The sequence below is a fragment of the Cervus canadensis genome, chromosome 13, assembly GCF_019320065.1.
Source record: "Cervus canadensis isolate Bull #8, Minnesota chromosome 13, ASM1932006v1, whole genome shotgun sequence".
NCBI classification, from domain to species: Eukaryota; Metazoa; Chordata; class Mammalia; order Artiodactyla; family Cervidae; genus Cervus; species Cervus canadensis.
The window spans coordinates 14192361-14210216 of NC_057398.1; the positions used below are offsets into that span (position 1 = coordinate 14192361).

General features: G+C 41.3%; 1 protein-coding gene across 2 annotated transcripts in view; it reads right to left on the reverse strand.

Annotated features, from left to right (window-relative positions):
- The window catches only part of RNF2 (ring finger protein 2), a 38087-nt gene extending 26603 nt beyond the window's left edge, over window positions 1-11484 (reverse strand). The window contains exon 1 of one of the 2 annotated variants that reach the window (XM_043485157.1): window positions 11212-11484. The gene's annotated coding sequence lies outside the window, so the exon portion shown is untranslated. Of the gene's footprint in view, window positions 1-10738; window positions 10847-11211 lie in introns of those variants that run through there. The other variant, XM_043485158.1, reaches the window with a different exon arrangement.
- Between the last annotated feature and the right edge of the window lie 6372 nt (window positions 11485-17856).

The window sequence follows — 17856 nt, forward strand, 5'->3', positions numbered from 1 at the left end:
ACAGCAACTGGAATAACCCTTTCAGAAAACAGCTAGGCAATTCATTTCCAGAGATACAAAACATTCATATTCTTTCACCCAGTCATCCCAGTCCTAGGAAATAACACTATTAATAATAACAGGTAACATTTATCACTTTATATGATTATCCTAACAACCCAATGAAACATGTACTATTAATTGCCCTCATTTAATAAGTCAAGCTGAAATACAAATAACTAAATAAGCAAGCAACTAGCTTAAAGTTCACAGTGTCAGAGTAAAGACTCAAAACTCAGGTCTGCTTGACAAAGAAGGCCATGCCCTTAACTATCACACCAATTATTATTCTTACTACAACAGTAAAACTGCCATCAGCACAGACACATCTGCTGCATCATCAACAATGGGAAATTTCTTCAATCATTAAAAATAACAATTAGTCATACTATATGCAATGATTAGTAATACTTATAAAGCAAAGAGATGAAAGAGACCACTAACTTGTAGTTGTGCTACAATTTGTTGTTGTTTGGTCAATCAGTACTGTCTGACTTTTCTGCAACCCCACAGACTGTAGCCCGCCAGGCTTCTCTGTCCATGGAATTTTCCAGGCAACAATACTGGAGTGGGTTGCCATTTCCTTCTCCAGGGGACCTTCCCAATCCAAGGATGGAACCCAGGTCTCCTGCATCTCCGGTATTGGCAGGCAGGTTCTTTACTACTGCGCCATCAGGGAAGACCTGTGCTATAATTACAGCTACGTAAACGCTAACATTGTAGAAGGCAGCATGGAGTTGTCAGGAGCCTGTGGAGAGGGTTTCCCTCCATTTTCCAACTCCTACTACTATTATGACCAAAATACAACAGGCACTGGTTTGAACAGTTTTAAAACAATAGATCAGAGGAGTAAAGAATGTGTTTCTGGTGTCGCTTTGGCACACACGGTAGATCTTCTCCTGCAGAAAAGCAACTACTATGGAAAACAGTAGCAGCCAGACTGGGATTTAGGAAACCTCAATTCTCATTGTGGGTTCCTGATTCAATTTCAAAATGTAAACTGATTTCTCTTCTGCCCTTATCTCCTGGTTTCTGCAACTTGCATCAAAAAAAAGTTTAAAACTGGTAAAAAGCAGAGCCTGCAGTTTCAAAGGCTGGAGTCTTAGAAGAAAAAAGAAACCAGAAACTTTAAGGACAGAAAGATGTGTTACAGCTCTAATACATCTAAAGATTAGCATAATCTCTAGATTCATGAAAGCAGCAAAAATTTGGCATAGCTCAAATATACTAGAAATCTACATGACTTTGAGCAAGTCAATATACAGCTTTTAATCTCTTTATCTATAAAATGAGCATGTTTTAGGAAATACATACTTATTTTCAATGTGCATTAGGGCAGAGTTCCTTATTAGCAACTAAAAATATATTAAAATGTGTATATATTAAAAAGGTATAAAAGTATAAATACATATATGTCTACTAGGGTAAAGCTACTTATTAGCAATTAGCCTTCAAAAATCTTTATGTGGGTTCTTCAAATAACCAATATTAAGAAGAGAAAACCATAAGAATACTATAATAAAGAATAACTAAATAGCTAAAGCAGCAAAACTCATTGTCTCCTAAGGAAAATTTATTCTATATTAAACAGTAAGTGGAAAGCAAAACTAACATTAATTTGATACAACACTGTTTTGGGGCACTTTTTAAAAATAGCTTTCCCTCTACCTCTACTTTTTAAACAAAATCCTGTAAGTCCATGGCCCTTGCTTAATTTTTCTGCGTCTACACGCCCCTTGAGAATCTGATGAAAGCTAGGAGTTCTTATCTTGGGGGAGAAAATACAAAGATAAAAAATACAAAAGAACACACATACAAAATCTCAGAGTATTCACGGATCCTTAAGAGATATCTGGACTGGAGGCCAAGAACACTTGCCCCACACTGTCTAAGCGTTTCAAATCTGAAACAAAGAAACAGGTTACCTTCTCTTTTTCTCAGCTCTCTTCAGCTGTACTACACAATAAGCTGTTGCCAACAATGATGCATTTATTCTAAGCAAAAATAGACAAACAGGACCTAATCAAACTTACACGCTTTTGCACCACAAAAGAAACCATAAACAAAATGAAAAGACAATCTATGGAATGGCAGAAAGTATTTCCAAATGATGTGACTGATACTTACCAAAACATACAAATAGCTCATCCAGCTCAACCACAACAACAAAAAAACAAAAACCAAACAACCCAATTGAAAAATAGGCAAATTACTGAAATAGACATTTCTCCAAAGAAGACATACAGACGGCCAACAACCATATAAAAAGATAGTCAACATCACTAATTATTAGAAGAAACGCAAATCAAACTATATAAGGCACTGTCTTACTCCAGCCAGAATGGCCATGATCAAAGTAAACAACAAATGTTGAAGAGGATGTAGAGCAAAGGGAACGTTCCTACACTCTTGGTGAGAATGCAAGCTGGTGCAGCCATTATGGAGAACAGTATGGCAGTTCCTCAAAAGACTTAAAATTGAGTTGCCATATGATCCAGCAATCCCATCCTGGGCACATATCCAGACAAAACTATAATTTGAAAAGATACATGCACCCCTAAATTCACAGCAGCATTGCTTACAACAGCCAAGACACAGAAGCAAACCAAGTGTCTCTGACAGATGGACGGATAAAGAAGACGCGGTCATGTATACAGGTGAATACAACTCAACCCCAGAAAGGACTTCAGTAACGCCACGTGCAGCAACAGACAGACCCAGAGACTCGTACTAAATGAAGTCAAGTCAGAAAGAGAAGGACGGATCCATATAATATCCCTTATATCTGTAATCTGCAATACGACACAAATGCACCTATCGATAATACAGAAACAGATGTGACGAAGAGACCTGTGGTTGCCAAGGGGGGGCGGTATAAGGGAGGGGACGACTAGGAACTTGGGATTAGCACATGCAAACTAGTATACACAGCATGGATAAACAAGGAGGTCCTACTGCATAGCACAGGGAACTCTATTCACTATCCCGTGACAAGCCGCATGGTACGAATGTGTGCATGCCCATGACTGAAACGCCGCGCTGTGCAGCAGAAGACAACAGGACACTGCGAGTCGACCACGCGCTGCTGGGCGCTGTCCGCAGTCGCTCAGTCGTGTCCGCTGTTTGGCGGACCCACGGACTACAGCGGCCAGGCTCCTCTGTCCATGGGATTTTTCAAGCAAGTATGCTGGAGCGGGTTCGAATTTCCTACTCCAGGGGATCTTCCTGACCCAGGGATCAAACCTGTGTCTCCTGGGTCTCCTGCACTGGCAGGCAAATTCTTTACCACTGCACTACCAGGAAAGCCCTTAATCAACTACAATTTTTTTTTTTTTTTTTAAAAACAGGTTTGTTCTTACAAACATAAACTACGGAGACAACACGTGCCACTTGTTAAATACTTCCATCTGGCTGCCACAATGAAGGGTGTACTTCCCTACCATCAACATCAGTACAAAGCTAAAAGGAACCTTAGAATCCAACCACAAGGAAATGGATAAATACACCACGGTACATCCACTTGAAATATCAATCATCAAAAATGTTACCAAGTTGATTATGGATTAGAAAATGTTAGTTATATCTAAAGTCAGACTTTAAAATACACATAAATTTAGACTTATATAAAAAACAACAGTTAAAACAGTTAAAAAAGTTTTAAAAAGCCCAAAGATAAAATTTATTTCCAAAGGGAAATACATCGAAATTTAACAGCAATTAAAATTGAATACTGAAAACATGATTTTTCCAGTTCTTAAATTTTCCAATATTAAAAAATTTTTTAAATAAACTGACAAATGAAAATTATTATACTGGTTAAAAAGACAACTTAATAACATCGATTTTTCCCCATTCTTAGCTCTTAATTACTTTTAAAAGGACTGAGCAACATATTGCACATAGGAATTAAAACTAAAAACAATCCATTTAAGAAGTGAATGACAGCTTATGAACTCTGCGAAACTTCAAAGGTTTCAGAATAAAATTAATTGACATTAATAATCATGTTACTTAAATTATACAAAACTGTAACATTAGTTTTTCAAAAGTTATAGAGACTTGTGGGGAAAAAATATTTCAGGAGACTAAACTATGGTTTCCATGGTGTCTCAGATGGTAAAGCGTCTGCTTGCAATGCAGGCAACCCAGGTTCAATCCCTGGGTTAGGAAGATCACCTGGAGAAGGAAATGGCAACCCACTCCAGTACTCTTGCCTGAAAAATCCCATGGACAGAGGGGCCTGGTGGGCTACAGTCCATGGGATCGCAAAAAGTCAGACACGAATGAGCGACTTCACTGTTTTTTAAACCATGATAAATTATGACTGGTTAACTCAAATTAATAAATGAGACCCACATCTGAAGACAAACATAATCGATTACAACATTCAGTCAGTCAGTTAGTTCAGTCGCTCAGTCATGTCCGACTCTTTGCAACCCCATGAATCGCAACACGCCAGGCCTCCCTTTCCATCACCAACTCCCGGAGATTACTCAAACTCATGCCCATCGAGTCGGTGATGCCATCCAGCCATCTCATCCTCTGTCGTCCCCTTCTCCTCCTGCCCCCAATCCCTCCCAGCATCAGGGTCTTTTCCAATGAGTCAACTCTTCGTGTGAGGTGGCCAAAGTACTGGAGTTTCAGCTTCAGCATCAGTCCCTCCAATGAACACCCAGGACTGATCTCCTTTAGGATGGACTGGTTGGATCTCCTTGCAGTCCAAGGGACTCTCAAGAGTCTTCTCCAACACCACAGTTCAAAAGCATCACTAGTAACGGAGAAATCTAGTCTTAATAGACAATACTCAACTATCAATATCCTAGAATCTTCAACATGTTACCGTTACTTTACAATTTAGAAGAGGAAATATTCCTAGAGGACAGTACCTCACAAAAAATAAAAAAGCTATTAAAAAAAAAAAAAAAACTTTCTACTAATTCACCAAGGCATGTTTTCTTCACAAATGTCAATTAAAACTTTGAAGATCAAGGATAAGAGGATAAGTTCATTAAAACTAAACAACAGATATAATTTCTAATCCTGCTAAATGTATTTTTAAAAGTACAGAGATTTTTCTCTAAATGATATTATAAAACAACATAAATAAAACAAAAATAGGTAGTTTCCAGTAAAAATAGTAATAGCATCTATTTCTTCTATTCCCTCAGGCCCCTGTCATTTAAACAATCTGTGGAGTGGTAGTTTTGGTCCTAGGTGTATAAATTTCAGGTATCGTCTCATAAGATATTTAGTCCTGGTGAAAAGAAATTAATGGAGCACATTGACCTTGACAGACAGTTACTTGAGATTGAGAATACCACACAATTGACCAGACTTGGGGAAAGTAATGTTACAGGACATCCACAACTCCTCCTACACCCCATATTTTCACTCTAACAACGTTCTTTTAAATATGGAGACTCAAAAAATAAAAATAAACATGGAGACTCAAAAACTTGAAAGTAGACACACAACTATTTCCAAGATCCATGTCACAGATCACTCTCTCTCTCTTTCAAGATCCATGCCACAGATCAATCTCTCTTTCTTTACATACATCCTCTTATATTTACGACGCTCTTTGCTGTTTACCCCTTTTTACCTACATTACCTCTTATATCTTTACAAATAACCTCCAAGTTCAATGGGGTTGCAGCTTTTTTATTATTTTTTTTTTTATAGAAAAGAAAATGGACAGGCCAAGAAGCTTGCTAGTAGTGGAACCAGGCCTAGAAACCAAGTCTCTTGCTTTCAATTCTGAAGCGCCTTCTTCCATGCACAACACTACCCCTCTGTAATACAGGAAAGCCTTCCATAAAACATTTGGCTGGCTTCCAAGACAGCGGTCCCAGGCTGAATTAGACTCTATATAGTAAATAGTATAAATAGTGAGGGTTTAATGCAATTACTGGCATAGAGGCATACATCTTTTTATAAGTGAAAAATCAGTTGGTTTTAAGTTAAATCAACATAGTCTGTGTATGGTGGGGGAAACAAGTAGAATACTTCTAAAAACAAGTCAAAATGAAATATGCAAATCTGCACGTTTTACAACAGCTAGCAGAGGCAGCATAATCAACACGGGGAGTAGAAAAAAGAAAACAGTGGACAACTAAAAAGAATAATGTAAAAAGAAACTGCACAATGCTTTTATTTTTAGGAAATAAAATGAGGGGCTTGTCTTTTCTTCCTCCCGCCATCCCGAAATAATGGAAATTTTAGAACATATATTAGGCTATAAAATAGTAAGAGAAGTAGAAGAGGATTTTATTTAATAGCCATCAAACGAAATCCCTACCAAAATGGCTGGCTCTGGAATATAACACATCAAAAATCCAAAGTCCTATTTCTAGTTCAGTTACTGGTAGTACACAGCTTATATGAACCAATTATTTTAAGCTTTCAATTCTCACACCTATAAAATCATAACACTATAGCCAAACTATTTGCTCATGACCTTGGAAGGAGGAAACAATGCCTACAAAGGTGATGAGCAATACTCTAATCCCCATTATCCACTGCAAAAATAACTATTTCTCAAACATCTTCTAGGTGTGAAGTACTAAGCTAGGCTATAAGTGCAGAGAAAATGACGGTCTTTATAATCTAAAAAAATAAAGCAAAGAGAAATACTTAACTAAAGACAACAGCTGCATGATAAAATTAAGGCGTCTCAGAGAATTTGCTTTCATAGGACATCAAACAGAATGAACTTGGGTTTGATCAAGACACCAAACAAAAACAGCAGTCATTAGGTTTAGCTGGGAAAAGAGGAAAGTAGGTTGCTTGTCCTTTGGATTCCCAAAGCACCATTTACGTATTATTGCATTTAACACTCTGTACAGTAGTTTGTCATGCCCGCTTAGATTGTAAATTCCTCAAGGACAGAGACATTATTCAACTCACTTTTATATTTCTAATCCCTAGCAGAGGATCTGGCACACAGAAGATAATCAATAAATGTTTTTTAAACAGGCGAGGTAAGGACAGGATTCTCTATCTAAATTATTTTAATCTATATTACTTGTCCAGGTCATTTACTCCTTGTCTCTCAACTCCAAAATCACCACTCTAGACTGCTCTGTGGTGCTGGGCTGAGACTATGCAACTGTATTTCACCAACTCTTCTGCCAGGGGAGGTCAGTGTTAGGCTTTGCCAATGGAGGTAAGAAAGCAGTAAAAGGGCTGAGGGGACCTCCTTCTAGTCACTGGCAGCAACAGTTGGTTCCAGCCTCCAGCTTCTTTCGGTATTCCCCAGAACTAGCCTAATCAGCAGCTCAACAAGGCTGACCTCAAAAGTTCAGAACTAGGCCAACAGAATCTCTTCTCTGAGCTCTCTGACTGATTATTATAATGTTCTCTTTCTGCTCTTATATTCATCTAACCATCTCCCTGTATTAAATGCCTTCTGTTCAAATTCCTATTGAACTTTCTATTTTATCTATTGGACACTAATACCCTGTTCTTCTAACTGCTCTCCTCTTAGATATCTTGCTGCTTTATTAAAGGGGAAAGTAAAGGAACTTTGAAATTATTCCTACACATAAAATATATTTTAGAAAGAATAATGCCAAACCCTTTAAATTTGTGTGTTACACTGCAACACAAATATCACTTAACTTTTGCAATTTAAACTACTGTTCTCTCAGTAGAGCACAAGCATCCTGGAAAAAAATGAGAGTACAGCTGATCTGCGACTCCTCAGTGGTCTCAGTTCCCACAAGCCTCTCCTAGTATGAGCATGACAACATGCTGAATGTGATTCTTAAATTTAAGTTTTTTTTTTTTTTGCTGTGTTCAACATGGCCCATAGTGCAGGCTGACTACTTACTTCATCTAGTGTTCAACAAAAGAAACAGCAATCTGTTCTAACACTAAAGCTGAACTGAACTTACTGGTATGTTCTTCCCATCCTGAGAGATTTCAAGTATAATTTTTTATTATATGTGATTTATAATGACTTTAGAAGCAAACTTCATAAAATACAACTCCATGCTTACAGCAGAGACACAGAAAGAAATACCTCCTGCAGGAGAGCCCCAAATCAATACAACTGTTGAAAACAAATGACCAAAATGCTTTGATAGTTTTATATGGTTTGCTACTTCATTTAATAAGATGTCCTCACTAGACAATTTAATCTGAGGTTAATTTCAAAGATAACTTTTCATTATTGTACTTAATAAACTGAATTTTTTAAATTACGACAAAATGGCAGATAGTAGAGAAAAGGCAAATTCAAGCATAAGAATCTTTCTCAGAATTCTTGGTAATGTCTTTACATAGCCCCTGAGCATCCAAAAAAAGTATCACTAGGCCCAGATATATTAGTCCACTTCGGCTGCCTAATAACCATAAGACAAAAGAGAAATGAAAAAAAATTTAAACTTGAAATCTCCACCGGAATTCCTCCACACAGCATAAAAATGGAGAGTGGGCCACCCGCCCCCTTAGGACCTATAAAATCGGGGACTCATCACCTAGCTCCTGCCTATGGACCTAACACTAGTTGCTACGTAACTGCCAAAAGTTTTGTTACCACAGTCAGTGTATCTATGTAAAATCAACCAAGCTCTATGCCTAACAAGGGACACCAGAGGATCTGTTTGAACCATTAGGTAGAAAAAAATGAAAAATCTGACAGGGGAACAGACAGGATATCTCAACCTACAGAGAACAGACGGTAAGTTTTAGTGTACCTCTGTACTCAAATCAGGCTCTACTCATTTCAAAGCAAATAATCACTCAATACGTTACTATAATAACTTATTGATGTAAGCTTTCAGAGATGGAAAAAAAACAGGAAATTAAATAACTAGTGTCTGACAACAATGTCTGTCTTCCACAACATGTATAACAAACAACACTAATTAAAAATCAAGTGTTGATCTGTCCACCGGCAGTCTATATAATCTTACAGTGTTTTCCCTTTTTTAAAAACTGTAAACTGTGATGCATTGTCTAGTTTCCCCAGATTTAACAAGCAAGTGGATACAAAATTCTGAATGCTTTAAGTCATACCAGAAACGCAGCCATGATTTTAATAAAGTGCTTTTTAATGTTAGCTCACTTCTCTCGCTGGAAGGAATTATGCTTCTGTGCTAATGTATAGAAATGAAACTGTCACTGAAACATCTGGTTATATATTATTCATTAGACATATATCACCTTTACTCCAAAGACTGCATAATATAAACACAAACCACGAATAAATCAAATTAAAGAGATATACCTGACACCACATGCTGAAGGTCAGTAATAGACAAATGAAATTCCAAAGACGTTTGCTGATCTGCTCCGTATTTCTCTCCTCACAAACCTGGGAGCTAGCAGTCTTGAGAGTTCCACACAGGCAGAGGAAAAACTCAAAATTCTCAGTCTGTTGAATGTCTGCATTGTCTACATTATGTTAATGGTTCTAATTTAAAATTTTTCTATGCAGCACATTTGAGAACCATCAGCATATTTTTCTAATACTCAAGCCCACTAGCCTACTCTGGCAGTTGTCCTTCATAAATTCTCCATTTCACTCTCACACCTACTATGATTAACCTCAAATGTGTATTCCACAAAGGTACCTGAAAGAAATATCACCAATCCTTAGAAAAAGTAAGGGGCCATATTTGCTGTGCTAGCCTTGGAAAATGAAGTCTTACATACCCATTGTTTTATTTAAAATTACGTTAAACGTACAAATATTTTTTTAAAATACCTGTTGATGGTGACAAGTAGAAATTTTAGGGGGAAAAGGGAATAACTAAGAGTCATATTGCTGCCATTTAAATTCTTGATAAATCGAAGGATGAAATAGCCACTTTAAAAACACAAGTTCTACTACCAACCTGAGTTATTAAAATATTCAAAAACTACACTCTTTTGCAAGTGAGGAAAGTAGAGTCTGCCAATTACACTAAGTATTCTAGCTGATCATCGTGGAACTACCAAAAGTAGATTATGCAATGCAAATCACACATAATTAGTTTTCAACATAATTCTCAGTCTAAAACACTGAAATCATGTCTCAATTTTTTTTTTTAATTTTTAAAAGAAAGCATATTACGAGAAGGCCGAATGCAAACCTACCCTGTTCACAGCAAACCAATCTTTACACACCTCCGAGGAACCTGACATTCCCAAACCATTTAACCACGTTAAAGGCATACATTCTCTAAAACTTCGGAGAGTCAGGCAGCAGAAACCCAAAAAAGCTTTCAAGGAGATAAGCCTGTAACTGGTCTTCGGGTCCCCCCAAAATAATCGGAAGGAACCTCAAAGTTTTAGATCAATTTTTTTCACTAACAGTGGCTCTGGGCGCAGGGAGACGACTTCCCTAGGAGGGAAACGATCCTGACAACCCGAACGAGGGCTCCCCGGCGGGACTCGGGGCCACAGCCCTCGGCGTACGCGACGGGGTTCAAAAATGCGAAGCTTCCATCAGGAACAAACCCAGACGCCCCCTCCCCCCACGACTCCTCCGGGGCACCCCCGCGGGTTTGAGAGCGCAGCAACAGATACTCCTAGCGGGCAGGCGGCACTCCAGGAATGTTTTCACCAGGAGGGGTCTCCCCGCCGCCTACAGGGAACCCCGACGCCAAGGAGCGCCTCGACAAGCCAACCCCGACTCCAGCACCCCGGGGGGGAGAGCGGACTAGGCGCACAAAGCGCCCCTACCCCACCCTCACAGCGCGGACACACACACCACACACACCCCCGGGGCGCGAGGGGGGAAGCCCGAGGGGGAAAACCCTGCATTCCACGCGGTTCGTCTCCGGAGAGGGGCCGCGGAGAGGCTGGGGGGCCCCCCGGCTCGGGGAGGCGACGGGGCGCCGCAGCGCAGCCCCGGCCTCCGCGCAGCGCGAGCGGCTCGCACGAAGGAAGGAATCCCCGAGCTTCGCCCACGGGGGGTCCTCCTTAAGCCGGACTCCCACCCCCGCCAAGACCCTCGAAGAAACGGGAACAATGAGAAGCCGCCTTCCCCCGCCGTCCCCGCCCCGAGAGCGGCCGGGGGCGGCGGCGCCATCTCCGCTCACACCCCCGCGGATACACACACCCGCCCCCCCTCAGCTCCAGCCCCGGCGCGGCCGTCAGCGGCCCGCAGCCCCGCCGAGCTGACGCACGGCCGAGCCCGCCGCGCCCGCGCCCCCTCTCCTCCTCGCGCGTCCCTCGCCTCACCGGCTCCTGCCCCACCCCGGGGCTCCGCGGGCCGCGTCCGGAGCGAGACTCGGGCACAAGCCGCCGGCGCCGCCGCACAATATGGCGAGCCTCGGCTTCCGCAATGGAGCTCGGGAAATACAACAGGGGCCGCTCAATATTCATGAGAGACCGAGGGGAAGCCGGCTTGGCCGGCGCGGCGGGGAGGGCGGGAAGGAGCGAGCGGGCGGGCGGGCGAGGGGGCGGAGGCGCGGGACGGGGACGTGCACGGCGCGGGGAGGCCCGCGGCGCGAGGGGAGGGGGCGCCGCCGCGTGCTGCCGGGAGGGCCCGAGCCGCCGCCCCGCCCCGGGCCGCCCGGCTCCGCCCCCCGGCGCCCTCCGCGGGGCGACGCGGCCCCCGGGCAACGCCCGGATGACGGCGGCGCCACCTCGTCCTCGCCGTTCTGTCTGCTGAGCTCTCCTGCCCCTGCGTGCGCCCCTCACCGCGCCTCCCTGGCCCGCTGCTGGGGTTCGCGGTCGGACTCCTGCTCTCGCCCGCGACTGCCACCCATCCACCCGGTAGACGTCCTCGTCAGGCTTTCACCTCTAGAAGTTCACCTGAACTTCGGCACTCGGCCTCCCCCCACCCCACGGCAACGCTCACACACACTTTCCGTCCTTGCAGAGTGAACCAGCAAGACCCAGTTCCAAGGAAAACGACCTTCAGTGCTAAGCGTATATTCTTGGACGTCTGTAAGCGTACTCCTGGTTCTCATCGGTTTACTTACTTACCTTGCGGCTGTTGCAATCCTTCCTCCGCCCCTCCCAGTATTAGCTTCTGAGTTTGAGAATAAGTGGTAGATGTAATAGATGTAGTCGTTACCTAAAACACAGTCTACCACCAAGTATATGAAATGTGAATACATTAAGCTACAAGCTGAAGTAACTGAAAGAGTTCCTGATCACAAGATGTACTATTGGTGAGATGATCTGTTCTCTTGAAAAATAACCAACAATTTCAGGTAGCAAACGGAAGGCATTTGGGACACAAAGGGAACGCACTGAGAATTGGGCAAACTAGGTTTATAGCCTCCAATGTGCCTCTAACTGTGTGACTTAACTAAAGTACATAATTGTCCTGGACTTTACTTTCCTCATTTGCAGAATGAGAGGAGTGTGTTGAATGATTCTTAGATCCTTTCTATCTTTTGAACTCTCTAAACTCTACAAGCAATGCCAAGTAAATGATATGAAGTTACGTAAGATTTTGGGAGAGAAAAGGCTCGATTCTAGCTGGTGTGTTAGCGGAGATTTCCTGAGGAGCTCAGAGTTGAGTAGGACTGTGAGGGATAGCTTTGGATAGGTAGAAAGAAGACAGGCGTTAAAATATTTAAGGCAACACATCATTTGCCCTACCTAACAATCCATTAAGATCAGCAAGAGCAAAACCAGGGACTTAAAACTTTCCCTTACTATCTAAGGCTTTAAATAAGAAATGACAATTCTCAGACGCTATAAGCCCTTCAAGGTTAAGGGTTTTTCCAATGTGGAACAAAAAAAAAAGAAAAGAAAATCAGGAATGCTCCTGCTTCTCCCTTCCTGGAAGGGTTCACTTTCTACAGAGAATTCAGTTGCAGAAGTGTCTCCCTTCTTTGTTCACAACTGCATGTGTCATCGCATTAATGCTGTTCATAATTCAGAACGTTTTACTCTAGTGAAAATGCATATGAGGTTATGATTTTGAGAAAAAACTATTTGTAAAAAAAAACAGGAATTTTATGGATAAAAGCTAAAATAGTACTTTTAAAAGATTGACAAGAGAGTTAGTAGAAAAATGGAAAAGTTATGGGATATCTGGATTAAATGCGATTAATAAGCTAGACCTCAGGCTAGCATCCTTAATTTGAAAGACACTGCTGACACATTAATGGAGCTGGTATTATCTATTTTATCTCTTTCTCAAAAACTTGGACTGAGAGTGTTATGGATGTCCCCTGACTACATTCATCAGGAAAGGCTATGTTACGGTACAGTAGCAGACATATCATCTCCCAAATCTTCGTGCCTAGCACACCAAAAGTTTATTGCCTGTTCATGCTTCTTGTGAAACGGACTTATTCTATTCCAGTCACTCTAGGAACCAGATTGGCAGAGGGCTCACCCAGAACACTGAAACTGAGTCTCTGTGGCAGAGGAAGAAAGTGGCTGAAGAATCCCTGTGAACTTTTCACATCCTTAGGTGGGGAAGCAAACAGATCCCTGATCAAACATCATGGCCAAAAGTAGTTACATAGCCTCCATCTTCACAGGGACTGAGTCCTTAAACTGAGGCTGAACCGAGTTCAGGAGAGGTGGTGATATTGATGAACAATACTAATGTCAGTCACCCTGAACCCACCAGTTAGTTTCTAGATATTATGAAAAAGCTCTCAAGTTTTATTTCATAACACTGGCTATCTTGAATGCCTTCAAGAAAGGTATGTTTTCAAAAAAACAAAAAACCTCACTGTACTTTTTAAAAGTTGACTATCACATAAACAGAATGCACTTTTCATCTTTCTTCCCCCTTTTTAAATTGTATTGTACATTAAATCAATGTCAAGTCCATAGTCAGTCTATCAATAGTGATTTGACATATCCAGCCTACATTCTTTTTGCTGTTTTTTGACCTGACATGAGGGTCACCACCCTCTAAAACATTTTCTGTTAACACTCTACCGTCTTGTTAAAGTAGTAATTATGTTTTAACCAGGAAGAGACTAAATTAATACTGTATAATACAAGTATTTTAGGTGGATGACTAGATGACCTCTAATTAGAAAGTTTCTTTTCCCTCAAAACTTCAAAAGTAGTACCTACCCTTTTAATCACATGGTGAATTGGGTAGACATCTCTGATCACAAAAATCACCTCTTTCCTGGTTTTCTGTTATGGTGATACTACAAATGAGATTAGTTCAGCTTGGTCAACTTTTGGTGAGCATCTACTATGTGCTAATACTTTGCCAAGTGCTTGAAATAAAGATATTAATATAACTAGGATACAAGTTCCTTGGGAGCAGAAATCTTATTTACGTGGAAAAAAGTGTATACCTAGCACGATGTTTGGCATATAGTAAATGCTGAATAAATAGGCATTAAGAGAGTGAAAGACTGGGAATCTTTGATCCCAGCGTGTATATGAAGTAGAATAGTTCATATGATCTTGGTATGTCTCACTTTACTGCATAAGAGCAGATATTTTTATCAGAATTGCATTTAGTCCCCTAGAGGCTTTCTCTACTTAGACAGTTTGTCTTAAATGGAGATTCACACCTGCCTATTCTATATCCACCCCATGGACTTCTTTTCAGCTGTGCTCCAGATATCGAATTGTTACCTCCTTATCTGAGATGAAGAGTGCAGTCCAGTCTATGGCCATACCACCCTGAACGTGCCCGATCTCATCTGATCTCGGAAGCTAAGCAGGGTCGGGCCTGGTTAGTACTTGGGTGGAAGAGTGCAGTCCATCAGCATTTTGTTAATAAGAAGCTTTAGGGACTTCCCTGGCGGTCCAGTGTTTAAGAATACACCTTGCATTGCAGGAGACGTGGGTTCAATCCCTGGTCAGGGAACTAAGATTCCACATGCCGCAGAGCAACTGAGCCCCTGAGCTGTGATACTGAGCCCAGGTGCCACAACTAGGGTCTGAATGCAACAGAGATCCCACATGGTACAACAAAGACCTAATGCATCCAGATGAATAGATGTTTTTTTAAAAATATGTGCTTGATTGCACTTTTACAGTCATCATTTCACTGACTCTTCAGAACGATTCTCCAAGAATTCCTCCAAGATGAAAATGTCTCTTCTGTGATGAACTAACTCTCCCAAACATTGAGCTCATAAGCAGCAGAGCTGAGACTCCCAGCTGGACATCTGACTCCAAGTCCAAGCTGCACTCCATGATGCCACCTATGCCTTCCCTCTTTGTGTGCATACACAGCTCCAGCATTTTTCTTCTTTCTAATGGGTAAGCAGGTTGAGACAAACACCTCCATGACATGCTCTCAACACTAGTGTTTATTCCTAGTGTTTAATCATCAGTATGGTTCATTTTAAAGAAGCTAAAGACAATGCTATATATAATAGTATATGAACCAGACCTGTTGACAGGAAACCATAAGGGTTTTTTGTTTTTGTTTTCTTAGAAAAGTTACATAAGAAAACAAACCAGAACTGAAAGGGAGGTTGAAGGACTGGAATATATTGGGATTTAATCACTATAAAAAAACAAAAGCAAAACCTGAATCTGCCTGCCAGTGCAGGAGATCCAAGAGATGCTGGTTGGATCCCTGGGTCAGGAAGATCCCCTGGAGGAGGGCATGGCAACCCACTCCAGTATTCTTACCTGAAGAATCCCATGACAGAGGAGCCTGGCAGCAACAGTCCTACTGCTGCTGCTGCTGCTAAGTCACTTCAGTCGTGTCCAACTCTGTGCAACCCCATAGACGGCAGCCCACCAGGCTCCCCTGTCGCTGGGATTCGCCAGGCAAGAATACTGGAGTGTTGCCATTTCCTTTTCCAGTGCATGAAAGTGTAAGTTGCTCAGTCATGTCCAACTCTTCGCGACCCCATGGACTATAGCCTACCAGGCTCCTCCATCCGTGGGATTCTCCTGGCAAGAATACTAGAGTGGGTTCCATTTCCTTCTCCCGGCAACAGTCCATGGGGCCACAAAGACTCAGACACAACTGAGCAACTGAGGGCACACACATTCAGTTCAGTTCAGTTCAGTCGCTGAGTCGTGTCTGACTCTTTGCAACCCCATGAATCACAGCACGCCAGGCCTCCCTGTCCATCACCAACTCTCAGAGTCTACCCAAACCCATGTCCATTGAGTCAGTGATGCCATCCAGCCATCTCATCCTCTGTCGTCCCCTTCTCCTCCTACCCGCAATTCCTCCCAGCATCAGGGTCTTTTCCAATGAGTCAACTCTTCGCATGAGGTGGCCAAAGTACTGGAGTTTCAGCTTCAGCATCAGTCCTTCCAATGAACACCCAGGACGCACACACATACACATACACATGCACATACATAATATAATTTTCAAGGGATTCCCTGGTGGCTTAGAAGTGAAGAATTCGCCTGCCAATGCACGAGATGCCTGTTCAGTCCCTGAGTTGGTTGCATCCCCTGGAGAAGGAAATGGCAACGCACTCTAGTATTCTTGGCTGAGAAACCCCTGACACAGGAACCTGGTGGACTACAGTCCATGGGGTCACAAGAGTCAGACACGAGTTTAGTGACTAAACCACCACCATAATTGTCAAACTACATCTACCAGCATCTTTATTTGTCATCTTTTAGATTTGTTGTGCTTTCTTTGAAAGGGTGAAATTAAGTAGGAATGTTGTAGGAAGGCCTAAAGAGACCTATAATTCAAGGTGGCTTCAGGAAGCAGGCAACTTGAGATTTACTACCTCTTCAGCTGAAAAAATATAGCTCTAGCCACAAGCTTTAGTGAAGTTTTATTTGTATTTCAACATAGTGCATTTCTTTTTGTGACACTTCCCTTGGTGTTTTAGTTCATTGTTCCTTTTTATATTCCCAAGACAATCAAAATAATTGGTGCTACTCTTAACTGTTCAGCTTAGAGTTAAACAGATTAAATGAGATGGGCTAGTTAAGCTTTGGGGGAGAACTAAATACTATTGCTATTTCCCTCCTATGGAGACTTGGAATGGTATTTTATATGTCCCAGATGTGGCCACATTCTGCCTAACATCTGTTAGTGCATTTTATTAAAATAATGAACTAGCATGTGTTTGAAAAGTCAAAAGAATGAGTAAAAGTTTTCATTCTGATGCAGCCTGACTAGCCAACTGTTTCTTTGTAGTTAATAATGGAGGGCATTATTGTGATATCCAACTTGATGTATAAATAAAGTGTGATTTAATAATTACTGGCTTTAGTTTTCTAATATGAAGTAAGTTTATTCTATTCAAACAACCTTTGTAGGTTTTTTTCCTTTCAAAATGTTTACTGCAAGTGGTGAGAACTGTGCCTTGGCATTGATCTAGGAACACCAAGAATAATCCTGGAAACTAACAAGGAATAGATAATTAAGATTAAAACTTAGAACTAAAATGGAGATTTCTCTGGAAAAGAGGGCTGAAAGAGCCCAGGGGGGAGGTACAGATGAAAAGTGCAAAATATTTAAATCAAGTTACAGCTTGCTCAAACTGCCCTTGTGGACATTTTAATTTTTCCCACTTAAAACAAGCTACAGAAGAATAGTTTTTGTGGGGTGAGAGAGTGGAGGGTAAAGACCCCTCTTATCTAACACATTTCTTGGAAATGTTTTTAGTAAAGAATTTAAAAGAACTGCTAAATCCCAAGCAGACAAAGAAAATGTCTTTTTATTTTAGACTACATCAAGATGTAGAAAACTCTGCAGTATCCATCTGCTGAATCATTAGCATTTTATACTCCACAAAAGTAAACCATTTACATATGCATCAAAGAAGATACTGAAGTAGGTTATAATTCAGGTAAATATGAAAACCATTCTGGTCAACCAAGAATACCAAGGTTTTATGCGTTACATCCAGGAAGAGATATTTTCTAAAGATTTTTGTCTGTAGAAAAATTTTTGTTTTATGTTTTTTAAACAGTGTATTGAAGAATCATTAACTTATAGTATTA